This window comes from Coregonus clupeaformis, chromosome 23 (genome assembly GCF_020615455.1).
Source record: "Coregonus clupeaformis isolate EN_2021a chromosome 23, ASM2061545v1, whole genome shotgun sequence".
Lineage (NCBI taxonomy): Eukaryota > Metazoa > Chordata > Actinopteri > Salmoniformes > Salmonidae > Coregonus > Coregonus clupeaformis.
Window position 1 is genome coordinate 3,982,266 of NC_059214.1, and position 24,906 is coordinate 4,007,171.

The 24,906-nt window shown below is 46.1% G+C and overlaps 1 protein-coding gene across 1 annotated transcript in view; it reads left to right on the forward strand.

Annotated features, from left to right (window-relative positions):
• The first annotated feature begins 1,411 nt into the window (after nucleotides 1-1,411).
• The window catches only part of sytl5 (synaptotagmin-like 5), an 81,387-nt gene continuing 57,892 nt past the window's right edge, over nucleotides 1,412-24,906 (forward strand). Inside the window, exon 1 of the mRNA XM_041843823.2 lies at nucleotides 1,412-1,494. The gene's annotated coding sequence lies outside the window, so the exon portion shown is untranslated. The remainder of the gene's footprint in view (nucleotides 1,495-24,906) is intronic.

Sequence of the window (24,906 nt, forward strand, 5' to 3'; positions counted from 1 at the left end):
CCCATTGCCTTTATGGTTGTGAGGTCTGGGGTCCGCTCACCAACCAAGAATTCACAAAATGGGACAAACACCAAACTGAGACTGCATGCAGAATTCTGCAAAAATATCCTCCATGTACAACGAAAAACACAAAATAATGCATGCAGAACAGAATTATGCCAATACCTGCTAATTATCAAAATCCAGAAAAGAGCCGTTAAATTCTACAACCACTTAAGAGGAAGCGATTCTCAAACCTTCCATAACAAAGCCATCACCTACAGAGAGATGAACTTGGAGAAGAGTCTCCTAAGAAAGCTGGTCCTGGGGCTCGGTTCACAAACACAAACAGACCCCACAGAGCCCCAGGACAACAACAGAATTAGACCCAACCAAATCATGAGAAAACAAAAAGAGAATTACTTGACACATTGGAAAGAATTAACAAAAAAACTGAGCAAACTAGAATGCTATTTGGCCCTAAACAGAGAGTACACAGTGGCAGAATACCTGACCACTGTGACTGACCCAAACTTAAGGAAAGCTTTGACTACTCAGTGAGCATAGCCTTGCTATTGAGAAAGGCCGCCGTATGCAGACCTGGCTCTCAAGAGAAGACAGGCTATGTGCACACTGCCCACAAAATGAGGTGGAAACTGAGCTGCACTTCCTAACCTCCTGCCAAATGTATGACCATATTAGAGACACATTTTTCCCTCAGATTACACAGATCCACAAAGAATTCGAAAACAAACCCAATTTTGATAAACTCCCTTATCTACTGGGTGAAATACCACAGTGTGCCATCACAGCAGCAAGATTTGTGACCTGTTGCCACAAGAAAAGGGCAACCAGTGAAGAACAAACACCATTTTAAATACAACCCATATTTATGTTTATTTATTTTCCCATTTATACTTTAACTATTTGCACATTGTTACAACACTGTATATATATATACATAATATGACATTTGAAATGTCTTTATTCTTTTGGAACTTCTAAGTGTAATGTTTATTGTTAATATTTATTGTTTATTTCACTTTTGTTTACTATATACTTCACTTGCTTTGGCAATGTTAACATACGTTTCCCATGCCAATAAAGCCCTTAAATTGAAAATGGAAATTGAGAGAGAGAGAGAGAGAGAGAGAGAGAGAGAGCGAGAGAGAGAGAGAGAGAGATAAATCTGAACAAATCATTTGATACTGCAGCATGACTTATTGAGTCAATAGGAAATGATTAGGATATTCAATATCACGGTACATTGCCACTGGAGAAATAAAAGCCTTAATGGGGTTAATCGATAGACAGCAGAGAAGCTGCCCCAGCTGTCTCTCCGAAACCGTGACCACGCCCCCTACACACGGGAGCACCGGGCTGCAGCGCGGAGCAGGGCTGTTGATACCACAGCTGTGGTCAAAAGCCACAGAGGCGCGCCAAGAGACGGACTGACTGCACAGGCTCCTCCACCAGCCACTCTCACGACACCACTTGCTGTAGTGCAATTCTCAGGTAAGAGGTGTTTTCTTTTGCAATCCTTAAAGAAACGTTGTAATTTTCTGATGGTGGTTGTGTGAAACATGCACTGCGGTGTCCCATAATGACTCTGAGAAGGGAATTCCCGACGAAGAGGTAACAAGCGACAGAGACCACAGCCATTCCCAACGCGATAGCATTATCATAGTGGTTAAAACTGATAGGATAGACTACACTACAGGCAGTTTTTGCTACTAATTGCGGTAAGACTATATTCATTGATTTCATATTGTAACTGTTACAAACATTCAAAATAATTTTATGATGGAATATTCATTTAATAATATAGTCATTATAAAATTATACGTTTCAGTTCAAGTGAGGTCTCAACTAACCTACATCCGCATGTAAAGTTAGCAGCGTTTCTTTGGACAGGTGCAATGCAGCAAAATGTTTTTTTTGTGTGCTGTCCACCCACGTGAAAAAGACTATAGTATACTATGGTATAAATACTGTAGTATTACTATATTTATATACTATAGTATTCACTGTAGCCTAGTGTTTTTTAAAAACTTTACTGTAGGATTAACCTAACGTAGCAGGGGTAAAAGAAATGCCTGAAACTAGAACCTGTACATACTGGTCTTGACAAGAACAAAAAATACTGTCGGGAAAGGTTCTCTTCTGCACTGTTCAACCAATCCAGGAAAATGTGAAAGAAGAGTTAAGATGGAGTGTCGCCTTGTTAACGTCCAAAAGCTGAAGTTGCTCCCTTTCTATTTCCCCTGATAACCGGAACATCCGGTTGTTAGGGACTCGGCAGAGGCTACTGTAGTATTTTTGCGCAAGAACACTTAAAAAAAGAAAGAGAAAGATAAATGTTGTTTTGTCACATACACTGGATAGGTGCAGTAAAATGTGTTGTTTTAAAGGGTCAGCCATAAAGTGCCCCTGGAACAAATTAAGGTTAAACGTCTTGGTCAGAGGCACATCGACACATTTTTCACCTTGCGTATACTGTATGTGGTTTCAATGAAATACAGTAGACTGCCTTTGTGTGGGTGGATATTCACGTGGCAGTTATCTTTCTAAGGAAATTAAATTAAATATGATTAGACTATAGTTTACTACAGTGTCTGTAAATAAATATTCATAATGGAAAGAAGTGGAGGGCGCTCAACCAACGTGAGTCGAGGTGCAATATATATATTTTTTATCATCATCGAAAAGGAAAAAGTGCAACGCGCGCATAGGTCACCATGGTGAGCGAGCCTTTTCATTTTCAATGGTGGAAAAGGACACAGGTGTCGTACTTGAGTAAAAGTAAAGATACCTTAATAGAAAATGACTCAAGTGAAAGTGAAAGTCACCCAGTAAAATACAACTTGACTAAAAGGCTATAAGTATTTGGTTTTAAAAATAATTAAGTATCAAAAGTAAATTGAATTTCTAAAATATACTTAAGTATCAAAAGTAAAAGTATAAATTATTTTAAATTCCTCATATTAAGCAAACCAGACAGCACCATTTTCTTGTTTTTTAAATTTAGGGATAGCCATGGGCAAACTTCAACACATAATTTACAAAGGAAGCATTTGTGTTTAGTGAGTCAGCCAGATCAGAGGCAGTAGGGATGACCAGGGGTGTTCTTTTGAAAGTGTGTGAATTTGACAATTTTCCTGTCCTGCTAAGCATTCAAAAGTATGCGTAATGAGTACTTTTGGGTGTCAGGGAAATGTATGGAGTAAAAAGTACATTATTTTCTTTAGGAATGTAGTGAAGTAAAAGTAAAAGTAGTCAAAAATATAAATAGTAAAGTATTTTACACCACTGAAATATTGATTACCCATTTATATGTTAGCCATTTATATGTCTCCGCCTGAAAGTCATCCTACTAGTCCCGTGTAGCTCAGTTGGTAGAGCATGGTACTTGCAACGGCAGGGTTGTGGGTTCGATTCCCACGGTGGGCCAGTATATATATATTTTGTTTTTTTATGTATGCACTCACTAACTGTAAGTCGCTCTGGATAAGAGTGTCTGCTAAATGAGTAAAATGTAAATGTACTAAAAGGTAGGCTATATCCTATATGCAAAATGTAGCTCAAGACAAAGTGCAGGTGTCCACTCTCATCATTCTTGCTGCTTCAAGTTCAGTAGCCAGATGTGTTAGATCAGGTGCACGTGTGGTCTCAATTAAAATAGTAGGCTATAGCCTATGTATGGGCGGAGGAAGATGGGGCAGTTATATTTCCAAGTAAATGTACTTCCTAAATAGTACTTCCTAAAAAATTGACGATGGTCAATTTATCAGACATTTTTTTTTGTCTAGACAGAGTTGTAGACTTCTAGGCTAATTATATATATTTTTTAAATGCTTACAAAAAATATGCCCATGACAAATGTATTTTTATCAGCAAATTTTCCTTTCAATGGGCTATTATTGGGCTACTTTGAAACAACAACTCACACATTTTGCCTATATGAACCTTTAGCGTCTTTCTGTGTAGCTCAGTTAGTAGAGCATGGCGCTTGCAATGCTCAAGGTTGTGGGTTCGATCCCCACGGTGGGCCAGTATGAAAAAATAAATAAAAAATAATACACTACCTGTAAGTCGCTCTGGATAAGAGCGTCTGCTAAATGACGTGAATGTAAAATGTATCTTCCGGCCGGGGGAGTTTTGCTAAGAGCCATCGCTTGCAGTACAGTTTTCGAAACATATGGAATTATCTTTCATACCAGCGAGAAAAAAAAAAAAAACCTAAAGGTTAAATTGCTATACACCTTTATAGGGTTCCCACACAGCCATATCTCCATGTTACAGCGCTTGTTTACGGAAGACAGAAGGAAAACAGAGACGACCACCTGTGCTAATTAGCTATCTAGCGTGCTCAAACACCTGTGTGGAAGCGTAACTGGGGAGGAAGTGTAGTGGAAGTGTAGTTAGTCGGCTGGAGGGACACATCCATATGGATCTGACCTGCTACAGTAAGTGTATCTTTTTTATTTGAAAGATTATTTCTCGCTGATATGAAAGATAATTCCATATGTTTTGAAAACCGTATTGCAAGCGATGATTATTGAAGTTTCTAAACATTAAAACAGAGCGTTGGGATTGTAGTTCACATGATCCCACTGGTAAGTGGTGCTTATAGATGAGAAACCTTGGGATAAAACAGAATGCCTTCTTAATTACATTTTATGCCTTGGGTTCTCGAGAGCAAGTAGGTCTACTAACCTAGTAATTAGTAGGCTGCAGGGACCATTCTTGCATTTAATGCAATAGCATGAACTGAACCTATCAAAATGTTTCATATTCACTTAGCACGTCTTAAACTTACATTACTTCAAAGTTACATGGCCACAGGCAAGTGTGACAGTCATTTTAATTGAATAGATTCTACTTGATCATTTGTAGCGCCTAGTCTAGTGGATTTTTCAAAACCAACGAGAGCGAATTTGACAGCGCAATGCAAGCTTGTCAAGCGAAAGCTTTGTGCTCCTCACGCAGGATGGAGAGGAATGGAAGTGGCATCCAAGGAGATGATCAATTAACCATCAAAAAGACAAATAGTTTTCCCGTGTTTTCACCATCCTCCATCTATTCTTTGTTCAGATACCCATGTGACATTGGTTAGAATAATCCGGTTTTAGAATTATAGTAGCTCTATTTTCCACTTTATAAAAACATCCAATTAGGAGAGGGGGAGGCAGGAGAGATGGAGAGAGGGAGGCAGGAGAGAAGGAGAGGGGGAGGCAGGAGAGAAGGGGAGGCAGGAGAGAAGGAGAGGGGGAGGCAGGAGAGAAGGGGAGGCAGGAGAGAAGGGGAGATTGAGGCAGGAGAGAAGGAGAGAGGGAGGCAGGAGAGAGGGAGGCAGGAGAGAAGGAGAGAGGGAGGCAGGAGAGAAGGAGAGAGGGAGGCAGGAGAGAAGGAGAGGGGAGGCAGGAGAGAAGGAGAGGGGGAGGCAGGAGAGAAGGAGAGGGAGAGGCAGGAGAGGGGGATGCAGGGGAGGGGGAGGCAGGAGAGGGGGAGGCAGGAGAGGGGCAGACAGAGAGCTCATCCATCAGAGAATCCAGTCACAGGGAATTAGACATCAGCCTTTGCGGAGCTGTCTGGGAGACCAGGGAATGTAGGACTGAACACACAGGGAGGTGTGCGTGTGGCTCTAGGTGTATGTGTGTATGTATGTGTGTGTGTGTCAGTATTTGTTCCGAGACTGCCTCATAAACCTCCTATGATACTATTCCCATGGCTCCTCCAGCCAGCAGCTACTTGGCCAGTGAGCCTGGATTGGGGCCTGTGCTGGGGTCAGGTTTGTGCCATTCAAATGATGTGGTTTTCTGTATGCAACTGGGAGTAGGGGTGAACTTGTGCCCTGACAAAGACATGAAAGGGTTACGGTAATTAAGTCTTATTAATGCCATGAGGGATTAATAAAGTCTTATTAAATTAAATTCCTTTGAATTGAATTGCTGCCATGTGCTTTGCTAAACCGTGCAGTGCATTGTGTCCAAGCTGTGCTACACGTTTCCAGACTGTTTTAGAATGTTCTGGAGTAATGTTGTGTTGGACTCTGCTGTGTTGTACTGCAATTAATACACCACGCTGGTGGTGAAATGCTGCGTAGAGCTGTGCCTGTGATGTGCTGTGTTGTTGTGCCGTGCTGGGTTTCCCTCCCTCCCACTCGCTGGCTTTGATCCCTGCTACGCCGCTACTCCGCTGCCTTTTGGTATGAAGTGTGGAGCCCTGAGTCGTGGGCTCAGAAGACTGTGGCGGTCTCCGTTCAATCGCAGCCAGCCAGCAAAGGCAATCAGGGAGAACCCCGCTTCAGCAGGACCAACTACTGAACCAAACAGCCTTGAAGAAGCTGCAGCAGCAGGGGGAGAACAATGCAGAGGACAAGTGACTGGACTGGATAATAGATTGCCAATCACGATGCACTGCCCTGCCATGCACCCCTCTCTCAGCTCCCTCCCCATGTGTACACCTCTACCTGTGACCCCCCCCTCTCCCCTCTCCCTACCACCGCCCATCCCGCATAGAAGCACACAGGGGAAGGGATGAGAAGGGAGGGGTGTAGAGAGGAATGGAGGAGGGGAGTCTTCTGTCTAGTAATTACCTGGTGAATGACATGACGCTGAACTCTACAGTTCTTTAATGATATCTCTCACACACACACACGTGCACATGCGCGCACACACACACACACACACACACACACACACACACACCTCAACGGGATTCCCTGCTCAGGCTCAGCCCTGCTCAGTTATTCAGCAGCCAGCCTCGTCTTTGAGAAGCAGAAGTACATTTAAAAGCAGCAGTGAAACTGAAATGGGTTCTATGAAATATTCAGTCTGGTGCTTTCTGCCGGAGGCGGAGGAGGAGAAGGAGAAGGAGGAGGCTGTTTACGTCTCCAGCCTCTCTCAGTTCTCAGTGAGACAGCAGCACTCCTGAATCTGGGTTAATAGGATGGACTCATCTTTATCCAGCACAGCATCTCTCTGTTCTGTTCTAAGCGCTCCACACACAGCAACACTATAAAGCCATCATTAACCACTGCAGTAAAGAACAAAGGGTTCTTGCATCCTAATCTTAGCAGGGGAGGTGTCATGTCTGATACATCTTGAAGATCAGATATGTAACTTAATCCCTCTTGCTTCGTCACAGTTCTGTCAGATTGAATAATCCATCTGTGATTCTAGCTAATCTAGCTCAGGCCAGGGTTCCCAGTTGTATTCTCACTTTTTGTTTTGAACTGCTGAAAGTTTCTAAAGAAGCTTCCCAATGGGCACTCAATTTTGTTTCCACTGTGTTTACAAAAAAGTTCAACGTGATAATGTATAAACATAGGAAAAGTTAGAGATGCCAAAAGTCATCACCAAACACGATTATCATCTTATTTGAACTCAATCTTAAATCAAAATGAAACAATGTGTCTTGGTGTTTCCTGACTTCACAATGAATTCACGTTAGTCGACAATTCGATGACATCTCTCAAAACTGGACGTTGATGTCTGTGCCCAGTGGGTGATTATTAAATAATGATCTGATAAACTGATAAAGTGTTCACCTCTGGACCACAGATGACAGATTCTGGAACCCAGCTTCTCACCACTTCTTGTCATGACTCTGAGGGGAAGGATAGAAACAGCACAGCCATAACTGAGTTCCTTTCAACAGACTGTTTCACTGGCCCCCACTGTATTCATTACATTGATCTGCTGGTGAGGAGTGGTCACTCTCTCTGTGCCTGGGTTTCCCTCCCTCCCACTCGCTGGCAGCCACTGGACAGGAGGTGTGCTGAGGTCCTTAATCTGTGTCTGTCACTTAGCACAGCCATATTAGCCAGGCCCTGATTAGGTTAGTAATTAGATGGATTATCGTCACCCAGAGCTGATAGGTAATTGCTTTGAGAACAGCAGAAGAGTTGGAAAGGTGGAGGAGAGGGCTTCTAAGTACAAGTGTTGATTTCAGTGTTACTTGTGTAGCATTTTGAACAAAGACTCAGTATCTTAGGAGTAGAAGAAAGTATTCAAAGAAAGCTGTGTTTGGCTGTTTAACAAACTATAATCTCTCTTTGACTGTGACTCAACCAGCATGATGACTCCGTGTAGCAACATGTCATGATAGATATGACGGTGAAAACACAATCATTGTTTGATAATGATATCATCCCGTTGTGTTTTGTTCTCAGCATGGCTTGGCTTATTTCTGTCTCATCGCGTTGCCAAGGCTTCTCCTCAAGGACTCCTAACCAATCCCTCCATGACATTCACAATGTCACAGAATATGACACGTACACTCTTAGAAAAAAGGGTTCTAAAAGGGTTCTTCAGCTGTCCCCATAGGAGAACCCTTTTTGGTTCCAGGTAAAACCCTTTTTGGATCCAGGTAGAACCAGTTTGGGCTCCATATAGAACCCTCTGTGGAAAGGTTTTACTTAGAACCAAAAAAGTTATACCTGGAACCAACAAGAGATCTTCAAAGGGTTCTCCTATGGGGACAGTTGAAGAATGCTTTTAGGTTCTAGATAGCACCTTTTTCTAAGAGTGTACAATAATACAATCAATGATAAAGGTCAAAGGTGATTTCTTTCTACCGTTCTCTCCTCTCCCCACCGCTCTTGTAATTCCTTTATTTTCTTATCTTACCTCTCTCTCTCTCTCTCTCTCTCTCTCTCTCTCTCGCTCTCTCTCTCTCTCTTTCTCTCTATCCCCCCTCTCTCCCTCATCCTCCTGCCTGTTCTCTCTCTGTGGGTGTGTGTTTGATTGAAGGGGACTGTCATCTCTGTGGATAGGCTTAGTGTTTCCATGCTAATCTTGGCCTGTGCATGCTGGCATCTCTCATTTAGAGGACAAAAGACACACGCAGGTCATTAACAGCATTGACGAGGAGATGCATTCCTTCAGGGGCAGTAGGAGAGCAGATAACAAGAGAGGACAGGAGGAGGGAGATGGAGGAAGCCAAAGAGAGTGATGAGAGGGAAAGGGGGAAAGGAGAGGGGGAGATGAAGAATAGAGAGATGAGAGGAGGGGAGTGATGAGGAATGGAGAGGACAGGTTGGAGAGGAAAGGAGGGGAGGAGTGATGAGGAATGGAGAGGACAGGTGCCAGTACAACGGAGGAGGGGGGAGTCTATAGAGACAAAGGCTCAGATGGCTTCATCTATTTTTCCAATTTTCTGCTCCATTGAGCCCCACAGGAAGTTGCAGTGGCCTTGGACATGGTTTGGTACTCAGACTCGGTATGATGGGTTGTAGCAAAATTGCTGCAGGGCAATGACGTTGAATTGTTACTGCTGTATGTGTGTCCTTTATTACATACATATAACATATTTGTTGGGCAAGTGAACCTATCCAGACCAGTGTGTGTGTGTGTGTGTTGTAGGACTCTTTATTTGTCCCCCTGTCCCAGCGTGTGTCAAATGAATTGAAGCAGCAGATCACAATAGGGGACCTGCCTATGGGTAGAACCCCGCCGAACACACAGATGTAGAATCGGCGTACTACCCCCCAATCCTAATTGTTAATATAGGGGAGGAAAACTCAAGACTGGTCTAAGATTAGCGTCTAGGGGGAAACTTCATCCTACGCCACTTGCAGTTATTCCATCACAAAATGGCGCCGTATGTGGACTGTGTGTTTTTGGAATGTCAGCGTCGCATGATGACTGAAACATAATTTGAATGTATAACTATACTATATATTTTTCTACAAATAGAATTAGAATGTTGTACCTTTTATCATTGGTTTCCAACATATCCTCTGTCTTAGTATAGCACCATGGTTATTTCTCTCAGACATTTTCCAGTGATTGTCAAGCTTAAATGGGATTGTGATTGGCATTAACTAATTAGCAGTATTTCTCAACAGGTATTGGCATGCGTGTCTAACAGCAGGAGGGAGTGAGATTGATAGGTATGTAATACTATTCTTAGATTTTCTAGACTGATTGGTAGCAAGGAGAATGTGACTGACAGGTCTGAGATGGTCATTAGTTCACTCTGCTAACTCTGCTATCTGCCTCGGGGCAGTGTGTGTGTGTTAAATCGGAGTGTGTGTGAGTGTCTAGTTGTGAATTTGGAGTTTGTGTGTGAGAGTGCCTAGTTGTGAAGTTGGAGTGAGTGAGTGCCTAGTTGCTAAATTGGAGTGTGTGAGTGACTACTTGTGAAGTCGACACAGGCAAGGACCATTCCGCTCGGTCAGACACGTCACATATCATTGGGTCTCGCGGTGCTCCCTCCTCCATACCCAACAAGCATTTAATCCCAGAAACATTCCCAATCTCCCTGCAGCATGCCAGGTCTTATCTCTGGCTGGCTGTAAACAGGCCGGCTGGCCATCGATTGCACCTCGCTGTACAAAGAGACTGATATCCTACCTCAGGAAGTGGATTATATGCAGTAAGATAGACAGCAGAGATAGAAGAATTTTCGAAGAAATTAGATTTCCCTGTAAGTTCAGAAAAGTTATATTAAGTGCTGGTGTGTCTTTCTAGAGGCCTTTTAGAAGAAGGTTAACATATTAAGTCTAAAGGTTAGGTTTCATTGAGGAGCAATCACATTAAATATAACTAGTTATTCTCAGTAGTGGCCATGCTTGGCACAATAACTGGAAATGTCCCAAGGCTAAAACATCCAGAAATAGTCATTACAGCCAACCTACGTACAAATCAAATCAAATTTTATTGGTCGCATACACATATTTAGCAGATGTTATTGCGGGTGTAGTGAAATGCTTGTGTTCCTAGCTACAACAGTGCAGTAGTATCTAACAATTCACAACAATACTGTCACGATCGTTGACGAACGAGAAGAACCAAGGCGCAGCGTGATAAGCATACATGTTTATTTAAACGAATAAACACACGACAAAACAACAAAGGAAACGTGAAGTCCAAGGTAGCATACAAAACATACCTCACACGGAACAAGATCCCACAAAAGGCTGCCTAAGGATGGTCCCCAATCAGAGACAACGAGCAACAGCTGCCTCTGATTGGGAACCACACAGGCCAACATAGATCTTAAACATAGAACATCGACATAGCAAACACAACACAGAATATACACACCCTGACTCAACAAATACGAGTCCCTAGAGTCAGGGCGTGACAGTACCCCCCCCCCAAAGGTGCGGACTCCGACCGCGCCACATAAACATAACAGGGTAGGGGCCGGGTGGGCATTCCGCCTCGGAGGCGGATCCAGCTCCGGGCGTGACCACCACTTACTCTCCACCTCCCTGTTGTGCCCCTGGTCTGGTCTGGACCTCGGCGCGCTGCTTCCCCTCTCCTTCCTCCCACGACGTACCAAGCCCTGTCTGGACCCTGGTGTGGGAGACCCCGAACCTGGAGAGGGACTGACGTCTGGGTCTGGACTGGAACCGCTGACTGGAGCTGGACCCGACGACGGTGGATCGAACTGCTCTGGCTCCGGAGTGGAGCCGCTGACCGGAGCTGGATCAGGCACCGGTGGAGCGGATTGCTCTGGCTCCGGAGTGGAGCAGCTGACCGGAGCTGGACCGGATCCCGGTGGAGCGGATTGCTCTGGCTCCGGAGTGGAGCCGCTGACCGGAGCTGGACTGGACCCCGGTGGAGCGGATTGATCTGGCTCCGGAGTGGAGCAGCTGACCGGTGCCGGACCAGGCACCGGTGGAACAGGCACGGGCCGTGCCGGACTGGACACACGCACCACTGGCCTGGTGCGGGGAGCAGGAACGGGCCGGACCGGGCTGACGACGCGCACCACTGGCTTGGTGCGGGGAGCGGGAACAGGCCGGACCGGGCTGGCGACGCGCACCACTGGCTTAGTGCGAGGGTCAGGAACAGGCCGGACCGGGCTGGCGACGCGCACCACTGGCTTGGTGCGAGGGGCAGGAACAGGCCGGGCCGGGCTGGCGACGCGCACCACTGCCTTGGTGCGAGGGACAGGAACAGGCCGGACCGGGCTGGCGATGCGCACCACTGGCTTGGTGCGAGGGACAGGAACAGGCCGGGCCGGCGACGCGCACCACTGGCTTGGTGCGAGGGACAGGAACAGGCCGGACCGGGCTGGCGACGCGCACCACTGGCTTGGTGCGAGGGGCAGGAACAGGCCGGGCCAGGCCAGGCTGGCGACGCGCACCACTGACTTGGTGCGAGGGACAGGAACAGGCCGGACCGGGCTGGCGACGCGCACCACTGGCTTGGTGCGAGGGGCAGGAACAGGCCGGACCGGGCTGGCGACGCGCACCACTGGTTTGGTGCGAGGGGCAGGAACAGGTCGGGCCGGGCTGGCGACGCGCACCACCGGTTTGGTGCGAGGGGCAGGAACAGGCCGGGCCGGGCTGGCGACGCGCACCACCGGTTTGGTGCGAGGGACAGGAACAGGCCGGACCGGGCTGGCGACGCGCACCACTGGCTAAGTGCGGGGAGCAGGAACGGGTCGGGCCGTACTGGGAACACACACCACTGGCTTAGTGCGGGGAGCAGGAACGGGCCGGACCGTACTGGGAACACACACCACTGGCTTAGTGCGGGGAGCAGGAACGGGTCGGGCCGTACTGGGAACACGCACCACTGGCTTAGTGTGGGGAGCAGGAACGGGCCGGACCGTACTGGGAACACACACCACTGGCCTTGTGCAGGAAGCAGGAATGGGTCTGGCCGTACTGGGAACACGCACCACTGGCTTAGTGCATTTCCCAGTCTTACACATAGTAGAGAGATCCCAGAGGATGACAAATCCCTTCCTACCTCTCCCTTCATTAATAATAGTGTATAGATTTAGACAGTAGGGGTTAAACAGCTCTGCCAGCTCAGACCTCTAGCCCCTAGGTACAAGATACCCAAACCCTGAGAACTAGCTGGATATACTAGCCTAGATATATTCATATCACTGTACCAGATAGGGATCTACTCAGTGGCGTACTGCAGTTTTTTGCCATGGGGCAGAGATAGAAAGATGTCCAGTTTTATAGCTAATCTCATGCTATTCTACAAATGTTTCAATGAGGCTGACAGTATTTTGAATTTTTAAAGCTAATTTCCTGATATTCTACACATTTTGCCATTATGACGTGTTCATATGCTATCTGGGGAGAGGGGGGTACCTCCTTTTTTGGGGTTGGGGGCCCTCAGAGCCTGTGGGCCCCCCGCCTTATGGGGGTAGCGGGGGTGTGTGGTACGCCAGTGGATCTATTTTATTCTGTTTGCAGGTGTTTGTGTGTGCCTAATTGTGCAGTGACTGTACGTACCTGTTTGTCTGTAATGTACAGCAGCTCCCAACACAGCCACATCAGCATTAACTAAACCACAGCATCCGATGTCCGTCAGTTTGACATATAGCAGCCTTTGGCGTGGTGGTAACACATTCATAAAACACACTGACTGGCTGACTCGCGCATAGACACCATTCCAGTCATGTTGACACAGTGTCACAGCCTTCCATCTCAAATAACTCTGAGCTTTATGTGTTCTGTTCCAATAACTCAAGCCATCTCCTGTGTTCTGTACTCGGAGTCACCTTGGTTAGAGAGGGGAGATATGTGGTGTTGTACTCTTTCAAGGTCTCTTCCAATCTCAGTGTCAGTTTGCAACGACCCAATGATTTATGGGTTTCTTCTCACCTGCAAGTCAAGTCTACACTACCGGTCAAAAGTTTTAGAACACCTACTCATTCAAGGGTTTTTCTTTATTTGTAAAAATTTTTACATTGTAGAATAATAGTGAAGACATCAACACTATGAAATGACACATATGGAATCATGTAGTAACCAAAAAAGTGTTAAACAAATGAAAATATATTTTATATTTGAGATTCTTAAAATAGCCACCCTTTCACTTGATGACAGCTTTGCACACTCTTGGCATTCTCTCAACCAGCTTCACCTGGAATGCTTTTCCAACAGTCTTGAAGGAGTTCCCACATATGCTGAGCACTTTTTGGCTGCTTTTCCTTCTCTCTGCGGTCCGACTCATCCCAAACCATCTCAATTTGAGGTCGGGGGATTGTGGAGGCCAGGTAATCTGATGCAGCACTCCATCACTCTCCTTCTTGGTAAAATATCCCTTACACAGCCTGGAGGTGTGTTGGGTCATTGTCCTGTTGAAAAACAAATGATAGTCCCACTAAGCCCAAACCAGATGGGATGGCGTATCGCTGCAGAATGCTGTGGTAGCCATGCTGGTTAAGTGTGCCTTGAATTCTAAATACATCACAGACAGTGTCACCAGCAAAGCACCCCCACACCATAACACCTAATCCTCCATGCTTTACAGTGGGAACTACACATGTGGAGATCATCCGTTCACCCACACTGCGTCTCACAAAGACACAGCGGTTGGAACCAAAAATCTCAGATTTGGACTCCTGACCAAAGGACAAATTTCCACCGGTCTAATGTCCATTGCTTGTGTTTCTTGGCCCAAGCAAGTATTTTCTTCTTATTGGTGTCCTTTAGTAGTGTTTTTTTTCTTTAGCAATTCGACCATGAAGATAAAGCCATAACACTTATGTGTTATGGCTTTACTCCACCTGCTATATTGTGGATACAGATTTACCTGTCTAACAGAATGCAGAGGGTGTTCTTTAATGGAAGCCTCTCCAACATAATCCAGGTAGAATCAGGAATTCCCCAGGGCAGCTGTCTAGGCCCATTACTTTTTTCAATCTTTACTAATGACATGCCACTGGCTTTGAGTAAAGCTACTACAGCGACTGAAATGAATGCAACACTTAAGTTAGTTTCAGAGTGGGTGGCAAGGAATCAGTTAGTCCTAAATATTTCTAAAAATACAAATACAAAATTCCCACATTCTCCTCTGAACAGTTGATGTTGAGATGTGTCTGTTACTTGAACTCTGTGAAGCATTTATTTGGGCTGCAATTTCTGAGGCTGGTAACTCTAATTAACTTATCCTCTGTAGCAGAGGTAACTCTGGGTCTTCCATTCCTGTGGCAGTCCTCATGAGAGCCAGTTTCATCATAGCGCTTGATGGTTTTTGCGACTGCACTTTAAGAAACTTTCACAACACAACTGATTGGCTCAAACGCATTAAGAAGGAAAGAAATTCCACAAATTAACTTTTAAGAAGGCACACCTGTTAATTAAAATTCATTCCAGGTGACTACCTCATGAAGCTGGTTGAGAGAATGCCAAGAGTGTGCAAAGCTGACATCAAGGCAAAGGGTGGCTATTTGAAGAACCTCAAATATAAAATATATTTTGATTTGTTTAACACTTTTTTGGTTACTACATGATTCCATATGTGTTATTTCATAGTTTTGATGTCTTCACTATTATTCTACAATGTAGAAAATAGTAAAAATAAAGAAAAACCCTTGAATGAGTAGGTGTTCTAAAACTTTTGACCGGTAGTGTATAGTCACAACTGTATACAAATGTTTAGCTTTTCAGGCTTTATACATTTTTTTACATAATGTGATTTCTGTCACTACTCTGAGCTGAGGTTGTGTGCTTCTCTGGCTCTTTTCAACAGGATTAGAATATCTGACATAGAACTCTATGGATCTATCCTTAGACCAGAAATAATTCAGTAGGAAATTGTTATGCTGCACAATTAAATTATACCCTAACCATTGTTGCGCATGATTCCAAATCTCTCTGTGTGTAATAGTCTGTGGTACCATCCACTGTTGCAGGAGATTCTATCCATACAGAATGCTGTTTTCTCTGCAGTGTAATGTAGTGTTGGTTAAGTGGTGGCCCCCTGCTGTTTATTGCTCTCCTGGGGTGTCGTTGGGTTGAGATCTCTGACATTCACCATTCACCTGTGTCCATGTCAGAGCTGCATTAAACATTTAGAGACACAGCCTGGACATTCCCACCACACACACAGAGGATGTATTGCATTTTAACAGCACAGAATGCAACGGAGCGGAGCAGTAGATTATTGTAACACTACACATCACAGTAGGACTGGGCGATATATCGTATTTTAAGGTATACCGGCATAGATCCACATACCGGGTATTTTTACAATACTGTCGATATTATAAAAATATTTTTATGCAGTGCTAAATAAATCAAAACTTCTACAAATTAGACTTCTTAACTGTCAGTTTTGTCCTAGTTTGGGTGAGTATAAAACCATCAGAATGGAGTAAGCCCATTAAAACCACTTAGAATTCATCTATTGCAATCCTAGGGTCATGCACTACTTGTTAAACATGCAGTATTTACATTTGTTATTATTAATTAACATAAAATACTGTCAAATACCACCATACCGGGAAAATTGAGAAAATATTGTGATATGATGTTTTGGCCTTCAGTTAAGTGTTAATTCCCAAGAAGCCGGTGTTTGGAGGATATATTGACTTCGTCTCAGGCCTAACAACACCCGTGCCAATATATCTGTAATGACGCTCCAGGAGAGTGAGGATCCATTTGCAGTTTTATTACAATCTGGGTCGTACAAACAGGGTCAATCGCCAGCAGACACAACAGTAGGGATAAGGCAACTCGTAATCCAGGTACAGGCATAAGGTCAGGGCAGGCAGCAAGCTTACAAAAATCAGTCCAGTAAAGAATATAGTCCAGGGCAGGCAGCAAAGAATCAAGGAGGGAAAACAGTCCAGAGTAAATCCACGGGCAGACAGACACAGGCGAAAACGCTCAGAAATGATCACCAGGGTAAACAAGACTTCGCAAAGAGAGAGAGTTTGAGAGCACCTAAATAGTCTACTGATGGGAGTCAGGTGCAACGGTAATCAGAGCCAGGTATGTGGGAAATGTAGTTCAGGGGTTTAATACTCAGGAGAGGGTTCCCTCTGGTGGTGAGCAGGAGGAACAGCGGGAGTCTCGTTTGTGACAGAGCCCCCCCCCTGCGAGCGGCTCCTGACGCGAAGAGGCGAACGACGCCGGGGTCTTCCTCGAGGTCGGGGGGCCGGTTTCTCCGGGTGCGTCCTATGGAACTCAGTCATGAGTGCGGGGTCGAGTATGTCCTCTGTATTAACCCAGGATCGCTCTTCCGGTCCGTACCCTCCCAATCCACCAGATATTGGAGGAGCCTGCCCCGGCGTCTGGAATCGAGTAGATCTCGAACCTGATATGCCTCCTCGCCGTCCACCAAGATGGGTGGGGGGCCCTGATCACTGGTCTGCTCCTCCTCCTCCGCTCTCGGACCACCAGCGGGTTTGAGAAGTGATACATGAAAAGTGGGAGAGATACGATAATTAGAGGGTAATGCCAAACGGAAGGAAACTGGTGTAATCTGTTTAACAATTTGGAAGGGACCTACATACCTGGGACTGAGTTTCTTGCAAGGAAGTCTGAGGCGTAGGTCTCGAGTGGATAGCCAGACCCATTGACCTGGAGTATATTCGGGATTGGGGCGACGGTGACGATTGGCCTGCAACTTCTGTTTCCTGACAGCACGTAGCAAGTGGGTGTGAGCCTGACTCCAGATGTCCTCGCTTCTCTGGAGCCAGTCGTTGACAGAGGGTACCTCGGTGGGTTCCCCTGACCATGGAAATAGGGGAGGTTGGAAGCCCATGACACATTGGAATGGAGTTAGACCGGTGGAGGGTTTCTGGAGTGAGTTCTGTGCATACTCCGCCCACATGAGGAATCGACTCCAGTCTGCTTGGTTCTGATGACAGTAGGCTCTGAGAAACCGGGTGATCTCCTGATTGAGGCGTTCTGTCTGACCATTAGATTGTGGGTGATATCCTGAAGTGAGGCTAATGTTGATGTTGAGTTGTTGGAAGAATGCTGACCATACTCTGGATGTGAATTGGGGCCCCCGGTCCGACACGATGTCCTCAGGCAGGCCATAGAAGCGAAACACAAGGTTGCACATGAGTTCGGCTGTTTCCAATGCTGTGGGCAGTTTGGGAAGTGGAATCAACCGGCAGGCCTTGGAGAAGCGATCTATGACAGTGAGTATTGTGGTGTTCCCATTGGACTTGGGAAGATCGGTAATAAAGTCTATGGCAAGATGGGACCATGGTCGGTGGGGAACTGGCAGTGGTTGCAGTAGGCCCGATGGTAGTTGTCTGAGATGTTTGCTTGTGTTACAGGTGGTGCATTCGTTAATGAATTTTATTGTGTCTGCCCCGCAAGGTTGGCCACCAAAAGCTGTTCTGAAGCAGGTGAACAGTGGCAGCGATTCCAGGATGACCGGAGCTGAGTACGGAGTGAACTTGCTGTAGCACTTTCTGACAGAGATCCTGAGGTACAAAAGTTTTGTTAGGGGGCATTCGGGAGGAGGGGTCTTTTGTGAATTGGCCTGGGTGAGCTCTGTCATGATGTCCCACTGAATAGGGGCCACGATTAATGACTCAGGAAGCAGGGTTTCCTTGGATTCAGTGGGAACTACACCGTCGTGTTGGCGTGATAATGCGTCTGCTTTGGTGTTCTTTGAACCGGGACGATAGGTAACGGTGAAGTCAAATCGTGTAAAGAAGAGAGCCCACCTCGCTTGTCTGGGATTCAGTCTCTTGGCAGATCGCAAGTATTCCAGATTCTTGTGGTCAGTTAGAATCACAAACGGGTGCTTAGCTCCCTCCAGCCAATGACGCCACTCCTCCATAGCTGCTTTCATGGCCAACAGTTCTCGGTTTCCGACGTCATAGTTCTGTTCGGCTGGACTAAGTTTACGGGAGTAATAGGCGCACGGATAGAGCTTGAGTGGGGATCCGTGCCGCTGTGAGAGGATGGCTCCAATGCCCGTATTAGAAGCGTCCACCTCAACTGTAAACGGGATTTCAGGATTAGGGTGGTGGAGGATGGGGGCAGATGTGAAACGTGACTTGAGTTCTGCGAAAGCCTCCTGTGCTGTAGTTGACCAGGTGAGGTGTGGTGCATTTCTCTTAGTCATAGAGGTTAAGGGAGAGGCTACCGAGCTGAAATTCCTGATGAAGCGTCGGTAGAAGTTCGCAAATCCCAAGAAGCGTTGTAACTCCTTTAAGGTTACTGGCAGTGGCCAGTCTAGAACGGCCTTGACCTTCTTCTCGTCCATGGCGACTCCCTCCTGGTTGATGATGTAGCCCAAGAAAGACGTGGAAGTCTGGTGAAATTCGCACTTCTCTGCTTTGGCGTATAATTGGTGATCAATGAGTCGTTGTAATACTGTTCTCACGTGTTGCACGTGTTCCTCATAGGTGTTGGAATAGACGCGAATGTCATCAATGTAAACAATTACCCAACGATTAAGCATGTCCCGAAAGACGTCATTGATAAACGACTGAAATACGGACGGACTATTGGACAGCCCGAAAGGCATCACCAAATACTCATAGTGCCCAGTGCTGGTAGAGAAGGCTGTCTTCCATTCATCACCGTCCCGGATGCGAATGAGATTGTAGGCGCTGCGGAGGTCCAGTTTGGAGAAGTACTTGGCTTTGCGGAGTTGTTCTAGGGCAGCTGGTACCAGCGGTAAAGGATATCGAAACTTGACGGTGATGTCGTTGAGACCCCGGTAGTCGATACAGGGGCGTAGGCCACCGTCTTTTTTTTAACAAAGAAGAAGCCAGAGGCTGCAGGTGATGTCGACGTTCTAATGAACCCCTTCGAAAGTTCCTCCTCGATGTAGTTGTTCATGGCTTCTGATTCGGGTTGTGATAGGGGGAAGATTCGGCCCTTAGGTGGTGTTGTGCCTGGTAATAGTTCGATGGAACAGTCGCTTGATCGGTGGGGGGGGGAGTTCCATCGCCTTGGTCTTGCTAAAAGCTTCGATGAGGTCAGAGTATTCAATGGGAAGAGTGGGGAAAAGGACCGGCTCGTCCTTTAGCGTGACGGTCTGAATGGAGAGTGAAGGGCTGCCAGTTAAGCAGTTGGAGTGACATGACGGGTCCCATTTGATGATACGACCCTCCTCCATGAGATGAGGGGATTATGTTGACGTAGCCAGGGGAGTCCAAGAATAACCGGGTTATGAGGTGATGAGATGACGAGAAACGAATTACCTCAGTGTGAAGGGTACCGGTCTGTAGTTGAAGGTCCACGGTGGTGTGCAGGACCCTCCCATCGCCGAGAGGCCGTCCATCTAGCGCCTCCACTGCTAATTGAGAGTTACAGGAGATTAATGGGAGTTGTTGTTGTTGGGCAAACTCGTGAGACATAAAGTTCCCGGCTGCTCCTGAGTCTAATAGAGCTGATGTGGATATATGATTGCCCTCTAGAGATAATACTATAGGTACTTTGATGCAAGAACTGGAATGATGTGCTTGAACACAAGGACTCACCGAAGAGGGATTACGAGGAGGTGGTCTTGTGGGGCAAAACGCCCTCAGATGGCCCGGTTGACCACAATAGAGGCAGAGATGTTGACGTATGCGGCGTTCTCGTTCTTCCGGAGTCAGGTGAGTATATCCGAGCTGCATGGGTTCAGTTTGAGACAGAGTGACCGGGTATTGTGTGCTGGTGGGTACCGTTCTGAGTGGACGACGTGAACGAATCAGATTGTCAATCTGAATGGTTAGTTCGATGAATTGATTCAGCGATTTCCCTTCATCTCGGCAGGCCAGTTCGGATTGCAACTCCAAGCTGAGTCCCTTGCGAAAGAGCAGTTTAAGTGTGCTCTCCACCCAGTCGGTTTGAGCTGCTAGAGTGCGAAATGTCAAAGCATATTCTGCTGCGGTATTCCTGCCCTGGCTCAACGCAAGTAGTCGGTCATCAGCTCTCATACCTCCCTCCGGGTGTTCAAATATTTCCGGAAGCGTTGAAGAAAGGTACCAAACGATGGAAAAGCAGTGCCATCCTCTCTCCAAACCGCCGTCACCCACTCTAACGCCTTGTCAGCGAGGAGTGAGCATACCAAGGAAATCTTGCTGGCATCGGTGACATACATAGCTGGTTGTTGATCAATGAATAATGAACATTGCAGTAGAAATCCCTTACTTTTAGTTGGGTTGCCGTCGAACTTATCAGGGAGAGCCAGACGTGGGTTAACTGTGAGTGACGGTGGTGGAGAAGCGCCCACACTCGCGTTCGGTGGAGGAGGGGCTGGGTTCGGGTGCGACACCGGCAACCTCTGTAGCGCCCTGACGAGTTCCTCTGTTACTGTAGTTAAATGGGTTAGCTGCTGTTGATGAATGGCGAGTTGGTGAGCTTGAGTGGAGATCTCCGTGGACATCTGAACCAGAGCTGCTGGATCGTGTGTTGGCGAAGTCTTCTGTAATGACGCTCCAGGAGAGTGAGGATCCATTTGCAGTTTTATTACAATCTGGGTCGTACAAACAGGGTCAATCGCCAGCAGACACAACAGTAGGGATAAGGCAACTCGTAATCCAGGTACAGGCATAAGGTCAGGGCAGGCAGCAAGCTTACAAAAATCAGTCCAGTAAAGAATATAGTCCAGGGCAGGCAGCAAAGAATCAAGGAGGGAAAACAGTCCAGAGTAAATCCACGGGCAGACAGACACAGGCGAAAACGCTCAGAAATGATCACCAGGGTAAACAAGACTTCGCAAAGAGAGAGAGTTTGAGAGCACCTAAATAGTCTACTGATGGGAGTCAGGTGCAACGGTAATCAGAGCCAGGTATGTGGGAAATGTAGTTCAGGGGTTTAATACTCAGGAGAGGGTTCCCTCTGGTGGTGAGCAGGAGGAACAGCGGGAGTCTCGTTTGTGACAATATCCTCCAAACACCGGCTTCGAGGGCATTATCACTTTTATACAACGGGTTACCAACACATTCAAATAATGATTGACATATTTTCATTAAAAACGTTATTTTGATGATTTTATTCATACTATTTCAACCTTCCACAAGATATAGATAGTCCCGACACTAGCCAACAACACATCTAACACGATCACTTCAAACTGAAGCTGGAAAGACTGTAAACTAAATGCACGTTGTTTCGTTTGACCTTTTTTCAATTGACATTTCTTTGTATATATCCATAAAAAGTATGCCAGCTGATTCATAATTTCGACTGGCTGAGAAACGCTGCCTGCCTGTATGTCTCGTCCAGAATCTTGACACGTTCATTACTATGGGACAGCTGGAGATCGAATTTGAATACTGAAACAATGTTGCAAATCTCGGAGAGACAGACAGCAAGGTTTATACAAATCTCTGCTGTTGAAAACTAAGTGTTAGTCTAAAAGAAATGTGAGATAATGTCTAGATGCTTTTATAGTTGTCATGCTCGTTCAATGACGGGACGGACCAAGGCGCAGCGTGATATACGTACATGTTTATTTACACTGAATAAACACAACGACAAAACAACAAACTAAACGAAACGTGAAGTCCAAGGTAGCGCGCACACACAACATACCTTACACAGAACAAGATCCCACAACCCACTAGTGCCAATAGGCTGCCTAAGTATGATCCCCAATCAGAGACAACGAGCGACAGCTGCCTCTGATTGGGAACCACACCGGCCAACATAGAAATATACATAATAGATCGAAACATAGAAAACATACAACAAAGAATATACACACCCTGACTCAACATTTAAGCGTCCCCTGAGTCAGGGCGTGACAATAGTGGAGATCAAGTTTATAAATTGCCTGGCAGTGCTGAAGAGACGGTTGATTGCGCAGTCAGATGGAATAGAGTAAATAGGCATTTTAACGTCATAGATTTAGCCGGTGGTAACTTGTGGAATTGACACACCGGCTGGAATGCAGTTTTAACTAATCAGCATTCAGGATTAGAACCACCCGTTGTATAATACAGTACAGCCATACAGTCAGACAATGATTGTCTTACACGTTAAATAGAGTTATGACAGTTATACATTTAGAACAAAAGCTAATAACAAAAGAACAACAATAGAATCCACCTATAAGAACATAATCCAGTCATATGTTAGGTATAAAATAGACCTACTACATTAAGAACTGATGACAGTTGTTGTATATATTAACCACAGTCCATCGACATCAATAGATTCCAGCTTTGCATTATTAGCAGAATCCATCTTTACATTAACAGCAGGAAAGAGCAGAGTTCTGCATTAAGAAGAGAAGAATGAGACAGACAGGCATGGCCCCCAAACTGCTCTTCATAAACCCTTAGGCATAGGCCGTACCCCGAGAATTACATGTTACATCTCAGTATGTTCACAGGGAAATTATCTGGTAAGGTACTGTATATCTGCTTCTCTAGAGATGAATGGAGAAAGATCTGTGAGCTGAAATATATTAATTTAAGGCCAAAGAAAGTCTCCAAAGTATGAGAAATATGTGCTGATCTTAGCTGAAATAATGAGGCTGAGACACTGAGGCCTCTGGGGGATCTGCTGTGTTTTCCATGGGATTCATGGGAAGGCGATACAGGGTGGCCTACATACACACATATACTGTAGAGGGGCATTTCCATTGAAAAGGACCCACCAACATGTGAAGTTCATAGGAACATATCAAATTGGGTGTCAAATGAAAGCTAATTGTGATGAGGTGATTTCGAAGGAGTCAGGCGTAGGAGGGTAAATCACAGAATAACAGGATTTATTCTGAAACACCAAGTTACGCAGTAATGCGATACAAAATACACGGAGCTCCACCGAGCTTCTCTATCCTCCACAATAAACAATCACACACAAAGACAAGGGGGCAGAGGGAACACTTATACAGGTACTGATGAGGGCATATGAACCAGGTGTGTGTAATAAACAAGACAAAACAAATGGAATGATGAGATGAGGAGCGGCAGTGGCTAGAAGGCCGGTGACAACGAACACCGAAGCCTGCCCGAACAAGGAGAGGTGGCAGCTTCGGAGGAAGTCGTGACACTAATAGTTTATATTTTTGTGGAATTAAGGCATATATACACTGCTCAAAAAAATAAAGGGAACACTTAAACAACACAATGTAACTCCAAGTCAATCACACTTCTGTGAAATCAAACTGTCCACTTAGGAAGCAACACTGATTGACAATAAATTTCACATGCTGTTGTGCAAATGGAATAGACATCAGGGGGAAATTATAGGCAATTAGCAAGACACCCCCAATAAAGGACTGGTTTTGCAGCTGGTGACTCTCAGTTCCTATGCTTCCTGGCTGATGTTTTGGTCACTTTTGAATGCTGGTGGTGCTTTCACTCTAGTGGTAGCATGAGACGGAGTCTACAACCCACACAAGTGGCTCAGGTAGTGCAGCACATCCAGGATGGCACATCAATGCGAGCTGTGGCAAGAAGGTTTGCTGTGTCTGTCAGCGTAGTGTCCAGAGCATGGAGGCGCTACCAGGAGACAGGCCAGTACATCAGGAGACGTGGAGGAGGGCAACAACCCAGCAGCAGGACTGCTACCTCCGCCTTTGTGCAAGGAGAAGCAGGAGGAGCACTGCCAGAGCCCTGCAAAATGACCTCCAGCAGGCCACAAATGTGCATGTGTCTGCTCAAACGGTCAGAAACAGACTCCATGAGGGTGGTATGAGGGCCCGACGTCCACAGGTGGGGGTTGTGCTTACAGCCCAACACCGTGCAGGACGTTGGCATTTGCCAGAGAACACCAAGATTGGCAAATTCGCCACTGGCGCCCTGTGCTCTTCACAGATGAAAGCAGGTTCACACTGAGCACGTGACAGACGTGACAGAGTCTGGAGACGCCGTGGAGAACGTTCTGCTGCCTGCAACATCCTCCAGAATGACCGGTTTGGCCGTGGGTCAGTCATGGTGTGGGGTGGCATTTCTTTGGGGGGCCGCACAGCCCTCCATGTGCTCGCCAGAGGTAGCCTGACTGCCATTAGGTACCGAGATGAGATCCTCAGACCCCTTGTGAGACCATATGCTGGTGCGGTTGGCCCTGGTTTCCTCCTAATGCAAGACAATGCTAGACCTCATGTGGCTGGAGTGTGTCAGCAGTTCCTGCAAGAGGAAGGCATTGATGCTATGGACTGGCCCGCCCGTTCCCCAGACCTGAATCCAATTGAGCACATCTGGGACATCATGTCTCGCTCCATCCACCAACGCCACGTTGCACCACAGACTGTCCAGGAGTTGGCGGATGCTTTAGTCCAGGTCTGGGAGGAGATC